This window comes from Cibotium barometz, chromosome 9 (assembly GCF_041138505.1).
Source record: "Cibotium barometz isolate CiBa-2024 chromosome 9, ASM4113850v1, whole genome shotgun sequence".
In the NCBI taxonomy this organism is placed as follows: Eukaryota; Viridiplantae; Streptophyta; class Polypodiopsida; order Cyatheales; family Cibotiaceae; genus Cibotium; species Cibotium barometz.
This window is the reverse complement of record NC_141054.1, coordinates 40489000-40501381: the sequence shown is the minus strand read 5'-3', so window position 1 is coordinate 40501381 and position 12382 is coordinate 40489000.

Below are 12382 nucleotides of genomic sequence, written 5' to 3'. Positions count from 1 at the left end.
CATCACAGGGACTCGTCCCATTCATCCTCATGTGGTTTCGCTCAGCTTATTACATTTCAACTAAATTTCGAAAATTATCATTTTTCAATCAGAATCCAAATCAATTTCATCAGTTCTCAAACAGAATTAAAAATCATATCAACCACATTCGAATTCATCATCTGGATAGCATTAACGCTTAAAATTTCAAGTCTTAGATTTACTCGTATATACTGTCAGTAAAGAGCTGCAGTATACTCTCGGTATATACGGGTAGTCACGGCCCTTGGAATTATAAGGTAAATACCATCATGTCTAGGCCTCAAGCAAGTCAGGGATTCTATATAATTGCGGTACTTCCATCTGAAGACCCAATTACCAATTTACGAATTTTAGTTTGAATATCAAATTGTATGACTTATATCACACAATTACAACCTTTTTGTGTTTCTTGATAAATTTTTGACATATTTGTCTTCTCAGTTGATCTTTATTAGCCAAATGCTCTGATACCAACTGTAAGGTCCCTGTTCCCACCACGCAACGGATTCGGGGTACTAGCAGCGGAAGTAGCACATCGTGCGTGGGTAGGGGTCTCACACTCGGGGCCTCGCCCACGGATATCCGGACAAGAGACTAATCCGTCGGTTTGTCCAAAACCGAAACCGGAAAAACTTCCTTTACCCGGAAAGCATGGGCGATTCCACCAGGATAACTCTTTACTCTAACGTAGTCAAGATCATTACGGATCAACTGATCTGACTGCACCTTTAACGGTACTTGGTCAAATCAAGGAAGAAACTTGCACTTGGATCATTGGGATCAACGCTTTTTTCCCCATCAAGAGGCACAGCCGTTGATTCCTATCCATAGAACAATTTCTATCCGGGATTTACTTCATCTATCGTAATAATAGAAATTAAATCTCGATTTACGGATCCATCAGTCCAGCCTAACCCCATCCGATCCCATGGGTTAGCCAACCGCCCAACCACTGTAGTGATGGGATCCAATTTAGAATTTGGTTAGGTTTTGTCCCGGGTACCAAGGAAAAGAGTTCCAAGGCCCCCTAGCCGGAATTTCATGCAAACATAAAACTAGCCACACCACTTACACACCCAATATGAAAATTACCTTTTTCTTAGCATCAGCTAACTTTAAAACAATCCTTTAATGAAACCATAGTACCACTGATCACAATCTCCCAATTTATCCAGTTGATTCATAATTTCCCATCATTCCTTCATCAGAGTATCTATGGCATCATTGGCAACTAGAACGCTCACCACCTGTCCACACAGGGGCCGTTTCAATAGTTCCTAGCCCATAATACTCAACAATATAATCACTTATCAAGATGGACTCTCGTTGAAGATCAGCAAGATCAACCAACAGATCCATATAAAAGAGCCATGGACTCATCCGTTGAGGACCAGCAAGGTCAGTCAACCAGATCCATGCCCGGTTCCAGAAAACAACTCTTACTCCTTGTTCCAATATCTTCCTCGACGCACGCGTGGGTATCCTAGGCGACCCAGAGCCCGAGCACCGTATGGTCAGCACCCTCTAGGATCCTTCGCAGGTGACCTAGCGCTTCACTCATAGGCCGCTTCCTTGGTCCCTCATCCACCGTACCGGAAGCTCACCATTTTAATCGAACCGAGGCTGGTCAAGACCTCGGCCGACCTTGCTACGCGAGACGTCCTCCATTGACTCTCCGTCAGCAGTTGCAACTTTATCAGTTAGGTCTCCACGACCTTAATCACAAGACGGTCAAAATGCTTTCCCAGCATTCTTGACATAAAACAGCCATTTACAAACAGCATTTACAAACAGTTTACAAATACAATTTCTATATTAACTCTCATTTTTCCACATTATCCCTCATACAATCCACATTACTTATTCCACATTTCATTTATATGTGTACTCATCCAATCATATGTATCCTTTTCCATCTCTTCACTTTAGATTCCTTCACATCACATATCATATATTCACATCCATATCCACATCCATACATCCACATCCACATCCACATTCACATCCATACATCCACATCTACATGCTTATCTCCATTTTCACATCCTCATTTATACATCCACATCCCATATCCACATTCATACATACACATCCATATCCGCATTCATACATACACATCCATATCCACATCCACATGCATACATTCATTATCACGTCCTCATTCATACATCCACATCCACATACATACATACATCCATATCCACATTCCCATTCACATCTATACATCCATATCTACATGCACATTCACATCCATACATCCACATCTACATCCACATACATACATACATCCACACTCCCATCTCCACATCCATACATCCACATTCATGCATCCACATCTACATGCATACATCCATACATCCACATCCACATTTACATCCATACATCCACATCTACATCCTCATTCACATCCATACATCCACATTCATACATCCATACATCCACATTCATACATCCACATTCATACATCCACATCCACATCCACATTCACATCCATACATCCACATCTACAAGCTTATCTCCATTTTCACATCCTCATTTATGCATCCACATCCCATATCCACATTCATACATACACATCCATATCCACATCCACATGCATCTTATCATATCTTATCACTTCCCATATCTTTTATGCATATCTCTATGCATGAAATTCAATTATGCTAAAAGTAACACTTTTATAATAAAATATTCAACTTTTATGCATACCTTTATGCATGAAATCCAATATGATAAAAGTAACACTTTTGATATAAAAAAAATTATCCTTTATGCATACTTCTATGCATGAAAATTAAAAATGATAAAAATAACACTTTTGATATAAAAATTTTCCTTTATGCATACTTCTATGCATGAAAATTAAAAATGATAAAAGTAACACTTTTAATATAAAAAAATTATCCTTTATGCATACTTCTATGCATGAAAATTAAAAATGATAAAAGTAACACTTTTGATATAAAAAATTTTCCTTTATGCATACTTCTATGCATGAAAATTAAAAATGATAAAAGTAACACTTTTAATATAAAAAAATTATCCTTTATGCATACTTCTATGCATGAAAATTAAAAATGATAAAAGTAACACTTTTGATATAAAAAATTTTTCTTTATGCATACTTCTATGCATGAAAATTAAAAATGATAAAAGTAACACTTTTGATATAAAAATTTTTCCTTTATGCATACTTCTATGCATGAAAATTAAAAATGATAAAAGTAACACTTTTGATATAAAAATTTTCCTTTATGCATACTTCTATGCATGAAAATTAAAAATGATAAAAGTAACACTTTTAATATAAAAAAATTATCCTTTATGCATACTTCTATGCATGAAAATTAAAAATGATAAAAGTAACACTTTTGATATAAAAAATTTTCCTTTATGCATACTTCTATGCATGAAAATTAAAAATGATAAAAGTAACACTTTTAATATAAAAAAATTATCCTTTATGCATACTTCTATGCATGAAAATTAAAAATAATAAAAGTAACACTTTTGATATAAAAAATTTTCCTTTATGCATACTTCTATGCATGAAAATTAAAAATGATAAAAGTAACACTTTTGATATAAAAATTTTTCCTTTATGCATACTTCTATGCATGAAAATTAAAAATGATAAAAGTAACACTTTTGATATAAAAATTTTCCTTTATGCATACTTCTATGCATGAAAATTAAAAATGATAAAAGTAACACTTTTGATATAAAAAAATTATCCTTTATGCATGATATTAAAATTCAATTTCTCCATGATTATAATGAATTTCTTTCAATTAATCTAGGATGATAATTCCTAGAATATGGTAGGAAGTCCTCTTTTTATGCTTTGAATGAAATTATTTTATGCATAATTTTTATAAAAATTTTTCCATAGCTCCGCTGCTATGACTGATAAATCTCAATTTTTTCTAAGGGATAAAGCTTATCATTAAGGAAATAATTAAAATGATCTCTAATTGGATCATTAATCTATAATGGATTGAATCATCAATATGCATAAACTAAAAGCATAGGAAAAAGCCATTAATTTGGCCTCAAGCATAGCTTAATCTTGGATTAAGGAAAAGCTTCATGTGGATTGAGAATGGGTCATGAGTATGACCATTTCTTGAGTGAGAGAGAGAAATTACATAAAAACCATTAGAGTTTAAACATAAATAAAAATTAACTTCAATAGCATTTATTAAATTATGTAACTCTTCACTACTATTCACCAATTAACTTTAATAGCATTTAAAAAACCATACCAATTAAGCTTCTCAAGCTTGAGAGGGGTTGAGAAGAGAGAAACATTGAGAAATTATAGAAAGATCAATATTCATTAATTACCTTACAAATTGCTTGATTCTTTGTTCACGGTAGAGGCCCCCAACCAATCAATTGGTTAAGTATGTTGATGGAGCCACTAATGGGGATTGAAGAAAGAGGGAAGCTCCAAAAACTAGTGAATTATTAAATGAATTCACAGTTCTTGGCTTAGGTGGAGTAGAGTAACGATGCATAAACACTATATATTTTTCAACAAGGAGAGGCTTCTATTTATAGGAAAAATTGAGCTCCTAACCAAACAAACTGATTCTAGAATTTTCTAAATCAGTTTGGTCAATATTTGACCATTTTTAGGTCAGTTAAGCTAACTTTTTGGAACTAGACTTGAATTAGGAGAGAGGAGAGATGAAATATCTCAATTTTTATGAGTTTAAAACTCATTCAAGCATGTGAAATATGCACCTCCTTTAAAGAACTCCCCTTCCTTACATATGTCATACTTTTAATATTGCTCATAGTTTTTTACTAATAAACCTTGTACATTTTCAACTCTTCATCTTATGTGAAATATGCACCTCCTTTAAAGAACTCCCCTTCCTTACATATGTCATACTTTTAATATTGCTCATAGTTTTTTACTAATAAACCTTGTACATTTTCAACTCTTCATCTTATGTGAAATATGCACCTCCTTTAAAGAACTCCCCTTCCTTACATATGTCATACTTTTAATATTGCTCATAGTTTTTTACTAATAAACCTTGTACATTTTCAACTCTTCATCTTATGTGAATTATGCACCTCCTTTAAAGAACTCCCCTTCCTTACATATGTCATACTTTTAATATTGCTCATAATTTTTTACTAATAAACCTTGTACATTTTCAACTCTTCATCTTATGTGAGCATTTACTCATTTTTGGGTATCTTCTTTTACAAATTGGATTTATCTCCTCCCTACACATGTATTGATGCTATTGGCCCATAGGAACCTTAATTGGACCATAATCCAATTTTTTTTGAAAATCTAGACCCTTAGGCTAAGGTCCTTTATACACATTTCCAATTAATTCCAATTGCACATTGGAAAATTCTTTTTGAATTTCTGTTTCAGGGGAACTCATCTGAATTATAAGAGATATTTTTCTATCCAAAAATATTCAAAATCTGAATATTCTCTCTCTAGAATATTTTTCTCTCTCTAGGCTAAAACAGATAGAAACAAGGTCTTTATATTTCTGAAGAGGGATTGATTACAGGGAAAGATACTAGACATCAAAAAGGGGGTGGGGGAGGAATCTTACATGCTGGAAGAAGGAAAAAACTATTTATTACTAGAACCCATAGGTATCAGCTTCAGGATGGAGCCATGGCTCTTCTCCCAAATACGGAGCCCATGTAAGAGGCTCAGGGGGGCCTATCCCCCCTCGTGGATTGGGCGGGATGAAGTCCACTAGGCCGTCTGGAGGTATAACTTCAGCGACCTCGATCAATTTCGCAATCGTTTCCTCCCTAAACGTTTGGACGTCTAGGTCCACATAGTGAGACATTGATGGAAACTGCCATCACAATTCATCAAGGCATAAATAAGATCAACATGACAATATACAAGAAGATAAACAAGAGTACACATGCGTATGGGAGCTGAAAAATGCTTACATCCTCTGAAGGGAGCTGAAAAATGCTCCGTAGAGCAGCAACAATACATTAAGTGCAACCCTCCACCCACAGCTGTAACCATCTTCTTGTTTGGGGACACTAACCCTTCGAATGGTCGATCGATCCAGGGTGTCGATGTCCATGCTAAGGCTCTCATAAGCTGCCATTAGTTTCCTGACACCACTGTAAACAAAGACCAATCATTATCCTGATCAATCCGGACTTCTAACTCAAACAATAATATGTATCATAATGATTTTAACTTACAGCAAAACATTGCCATGGACACCAGATGTCGAATTTGCAAGGTAAATGACATTGTCTTGCACATCGACTAGTACAAGACTCCAATGGGAACTGCATCACATCCAAATAGATTTCTATTAGTTTCAATCCAAAGGAAGCACTATATAACTCGTGTATGGTGATTCGTATAAACATCATGCAAGATCGGATAGAGAGACAAACTCACTTTTCATGATATGCCAAAAAAAATACTCGAGCATCGTCCAGCTGGACCTCCCGAAACCAGTTCAGCACATCGAGGTACGGAACTGACTCTACTAGCAACAGTGTTGAGACCAGCGAATCAATCTGGAAAACTCCTTGCTGTACGTCCTCGGGCAATTGCGAAATAACAAAACTTCACAAGGAAACATATCAAGAGTGAGGCATAAACTTTAAGAGCCAAGAATGAAAAATTATGGGAGGATAGAGAAAAGAGTATACCTTAAAACACATCTGAGCACTTTGTCGTTGACTTCAGTTTTAGGATCAAACAAAATGTTTATCTCCTCTGCATGAATCGGGAAATAGCATCTTTGCCCTCTTATATTAAAGGGTACATAGAACTCCGGCAACAAAAATTGAAGCGCCTCCCGATTCATAGCGTGGAGTGCGCGAACATTTTCTCTTTTGGTTTGCAATGCAAGCATTGCTGCTTGATGTTCCCTTTGAGCACTTGTCAGATAATTTGCCTGAGTGTGATGTTCATGATCTGAACCTCCCTCGGTCATCTCTTCAATTCTCACTTTTTGTACAGGACGGACATCCAAAATTTGCACCATTCGTGCATCAGTAAATGTAACTGGTCTAAGGAACTTATCATATCTGAAACGAAGGGCTACTAGGCTGAAAAAATCTTTGTTCATCACTGTCACCCTGTGTGCGTGGGCAGCAAGAATGTAACTATCCAAAAAAAATTCAATCATCCAATCTTCTGTGGCCTCCTGCAAGCAAAACAGGGCCGATGCCTTCCACCTAAACATTTTGCTCACAAATTCTCCTGACAAGCCTCTGGAAAGGCAATCTTCGGATAGCAGCAGTCGGGTGCTTCATAAATTTTGTGATTTCTCGCAGAGCTGATGAATGCTCTGCGAAACGCCTTAGTCTAGGGTACATTTTGGATAATCGAGAAGGAATGCTTGATTTCCTCAATCTTGAGGCTTTCAGAGTGCCCATCTTCTTCCCACTAGATGAGGGACCTGCATTGTCAATGGGTCTAGCTGTATGCCTTACACGAGCCATCTGAAAATGCAAGCAAGAGCAGAAAACTTAGCTATTTAGTAGTACACGATTAACAATTCACCATAAAGCGAGAGAGGGTGGCCAAGAAAGCAATATGCACTTCCTCGCGTTATGGTGAATCCATTCATCATAACGCGAGACGAAGGCCCACCAAAACACAATAATCCTCCTCGCATTATGGTGAATTAATTGACACCGATAAGAGGTAGATTATCGTGCATCCTTTGAGCTTTGATCTTGCGTTATAGTGATTTGATTCACCATAACGCAAGACTAAGAGCCAGTCAATGCAAAACAACTCTTCTCGCATTATAGTGAATTGATTTACTATAACGGGAGGAGGATTATCGCGAATCTCTTACCGTTCCATCTTGCGTTTTGGTGATTCGATTCAACATAACACATAGAGCCGTATTGAGATTATAATGGCTCCTCGTCTACTTTAAGGTGAATCGAATCACCATGGCAGAGTCGAAGGAAAAACAAAACAATCAAGTAATACACGTCCATCACATTTTATGAGTACAAACAAGCAATATACAAGAAACTTACAAAACAATCAAGTTATATGCAAAAACTCACATTTCTTGCGTGGGAATGGATGGAGACTGTCGTGCAGGAGGTGGAATATTGGTTCAGTACTGTGGGGGTAGTCGGAAGTCACCTGGAGGCAAGCAGGAGGACGGACAAGGCAAAATTGATAAGAGGACGAAAAGGTGGCGTGATTAACGGCTTTGATTAGTCTTTAGAGCGCACACACGTGCTAGCGGGCTGCCAGGGCGACTAGGCGGTGCTGACGTGTTGCATAGCATTAAAAAGGGTTTTTAATTACCTCTCTTTCTTTGATTAGTTATTATAGTGTGTACACGTGTTAGGTACATGGCGGTCTGCCACGTGGCATTCATGGAATGGCGGGTGAAAATGCAACGCTGACGTGTCGCATAGCATTAAAAACGGTTTTTAATTGCTTCTCTAGGATACCCATCTCATTTATTGCCTCTCTTGGAGTTTGTATTCTCATTTATCTTCCCACCAACGGCCTTCATCTCCATCAACGACTATCTCCTCCAACCCTCCTTCATCAATCATCCTCCTGTATCAAACGTCAAAGACAAACCTCCAACCTCCTTCATCTCCATCAAAGATAACGACAAACTCCTTCATCTCCATCTCCTGCGACGTTTGTATACAATTCGTTTTCCTGGTATTTTTATCTCTTTTGTGCTTCCTTCTTCTTTTGTTATTTCGTTCTTTTGGTTTCATTCGTGTAGAACTCCTTGCTTTGTCTTTTCATCGTGTTAAGGTGAATTGAAAACCTATGACTCCTCGCCTTATGGTGAATTGACTGCAAAGAAGACTATTTTAATTTGTTTGACACCTCCTCTCTCAGTATGGGTACTTGAGAAGTATCTTTATTTGTAATTCACCATAACGTAAGAGGCGGCACCAAAGGATGAAAAAGTCATCATGTTGCGGTGAATCAATTCACCATAACGTGAGCGAAGGTCCCATAAGAAGCACAATATTCCTCCTCGCATTATGGTGAATCGATTCACCATAACGCGAGAAGAGATCCTTGACTAAGCTGTAATTTTATTTGCGTTAGGGAAAATAGATTCACTACAACGCGAGGAGGAATACCTGGATTTCTCTGGCATCTCCTCTCGCGTTATGTTGAATCCATTCACACCACACAGAGATTTGTTGTTTAAGACCGACTGTCTCTTGATTCATTGCTTGAACTAATATTTTCCATGTCTTATCTACACCCTTGAATTTAGCCATGGCGCAAGTTCAAGTCGAGTTTGATGTAGACGAAGAGATTAAAGAAACATCGGCAACTCTGTTGTATGACTTCCTCTACAAATGTCGACGTCATGATTTGCACCCTTCAATTTCGTTGATGTTCAATTGCGATTTTTCTCTGGAGGATACATTTTCTAGCCATCCCGGATACTTTGAAGAGGCAAAGCAAGAGTTTGATGAGCTCACAAATGAAGAACCAGTGATGATTGATGGGAAAAATCACATTCATTTTAATCTCAAGGTGTCGCCAGAGAAGAAGCAGAGGTTAAACAGGGATTGGCACAAGGTACCATGTGATAAGAAGAGAGCTTTGCTATGCCCTTTTCACAAAAGAAAATGCCGCTTGATGGAATACTAGATTATGCCTTCTTATGCTTCTTGCACATGAACGTGCAATTAACAGATGAAGAATGTACAGAGCCAAATGCAACAAATGAAAGTGAAGACACAGTTTCTCGTCAGGCTAGTCCCACTGTTGAGGATGTTGCTGAAGAGGAGGACACTCCTCATGTGATTGAGGAGTTCAATGTTGAAGAAGAGAGGAAGCTCAGTTCGGCGGTTTGATATTGAGGCAGTGAGAGAACAAAACACTGATATAGGTCAGCTTGTGATGATTGAATCAGATGACTCCTCCCCCATTCCAATGCCATTACTCCCCTCCTACCAAAGTAGGAGATTCAGAGTATATATTGCTGACAGACATACAACATGTATTTAACTTAAGGGAGGACCATTGCATAGCTTTCATAGCCCAAAATCTTGAGGTCGATGACAATTTTGTAGATGATGATGGGATAGATAAGTACTTACTAGTGGATAGCCATGTGAAAGACACCGAGTTCCTATCTGCTGGCAACAACACTAAAGATGATCTATGCTGATGCCCTTAAATATGAAGGAAAAGATGCCACAGAGGAAGAGCTACAAGAAGCAAGAGAAAGACTGAATATTACCAACATGGGAGGGTTTAGGGATGTGCCAAGTAAGACAGCGGAAACTGTTCCTAGTTCGAGCACTAATTTATGGTAAGACGCCTTGCTTGAAGCAGATGAGAACCAAGAGGTTAGTCTTTTTTGTTGTGTTTTCCTACTTTTGTTGCGGATTTGGCTTTATCAACTTTGTCCTGAAATGTTTCGTGATGTTGTTTCTGGCTAATGCTCCTTTATTTTTTCAGTTGAAAATATATGAAGACACATTCCTCAAACGTGCTTCAGGCAAGCGTATGGCGGGATTGGGCCACGATTCGACACTAGGAACATATATACATCACCTAAAATTCCCTCAAATTGTGATATTTCACGCTAGCTTCTCCAAGGACAATGCAAGTTTTCCTCTGATGGCGATAAAGACTCTATCCAGGTATTTAGGTGGCTATCACTTAAGGCTGAATGCAAACAAGGCAATACTTCTGGAGCGGCAAGCAGCTGTTCAAATTTTTGGAGAGGGACCTAGAGTATATTCGTTGAGATGTAAATATTATTTAACATATGCTGCTTACGGCTTGGCATGTGGAATCATAGATCCTAATCTGTTGAGTGATTGCGGGAAGAAGCATCTTCTTAGAACAGCAAGGCCAAAGGTCCCTGTTGTGCCATTGATAGAGGATGAAGAAGATGATGTAGAAACTTCATCAAAAAGGGCTCAGCTCTGCTGGGGGAAGTCTCTGCTCCAAATTAACAGATTTAGATTGTTCCAGTTGCTAAGAAGTTTCTTCATATTTCTCAATACTCTTCTTGCTTACCATTAAAAACTATGAAATGTATATATATTGAAATACTCTTCTTGCTTACCATTAAAAACTATGAAATGTATATATATTGAAAACATTTATATGGGACATAGGTGAAAGCTCTTGTTCTTTTAAAATCTTTTACAGTTACATCATTGTTTTATAATATGTATTTCAATGATCAATTTTCTTCCACACTCTGCCCTGTCTTTGTCATTGTCTTAGCCATTCAGCATGATTCTGCCTTCCCTGTGAGGAGACATATATTGATCGTCTCCCGGTTCAGCCTGCATCTTTCTTATTGCACATGACACAGCTGATTCAGAATTTGATCTTCACACGATACCACCACTGACATAGTTGCTTCATGGGATTACTTTTCTTCACTCTTCCTCCATGTTGAGTGGCACAATGTGCTTGTGCCAATGAGATCTTTCCATGCCTTGGGTAGACCAAATCCCAAGGCTTCCAAACTCTTCCTCAAAAAAGGTTCCATGTGCATGCAAAATGTGCTACAAATGCTCGACAACAACAAGACATTTAGTATCGTACAATATATTTTTAACAACAATAAAAACTCAAAGCTGTAGGTATTCAAGTAATAACCATGTATTGTGTCAAGTTTGTCGCACCCCATGCCTTTTCATAGCTAGTGTAGAACTCTGTCACAACTGCCTCAAATTTCTCATCCCCATCTTTAAACCTTGCTTTTTGCAACAAAGGTGCTAGGCGATCAAGTGCCAACCAAGCTTTGGCCTTTGCCACCCTTGCTTGTCCTGAAGAGCCTCGATCAGGTATAGCTGCATGAAGCTTCCTCCACATCTCAGAATCTGTACCCAGATGACCTCTCTGGGTATGATTAGATAAGAACTTTCTGGCTTTTGCACCTCCAAAACATGGTTTGCTAGGAACATTTCCGGTCTTCCCTGATCTTCAAGTCCTTCTCAATCTTCACTTGACCACAATGTAAACCTGCATCTGAAAGCACTTGCTCTATTTTTTTAATAGTTCTTTCACTCTCTAATGCTGGTTTCATATTCCATGAAAATTCGATGTATATGTAGACTAGTTTCTCAATTATTCTAACCAGCGCATGCAAAATACAAATATGAACTCTGATCAAAGGAATAGGAAGAATTGGATCCCAATTAGGATCCACTCCTAGAGCATCACGATTTGGGGCTTCACGCCTATTACTGATTGCATTTAGGCATTTCCATTCTCTCTCTTTTCCTCCTTTGGAGACACCTCGTTCGGTCATGCAATACAAGCAAGGATACTTGGCCATTGCTCCTTGGAAAATACCAAACATGCATTTCAAAGTTTTAAGATCTACAGCCAGGTGCCATTCAA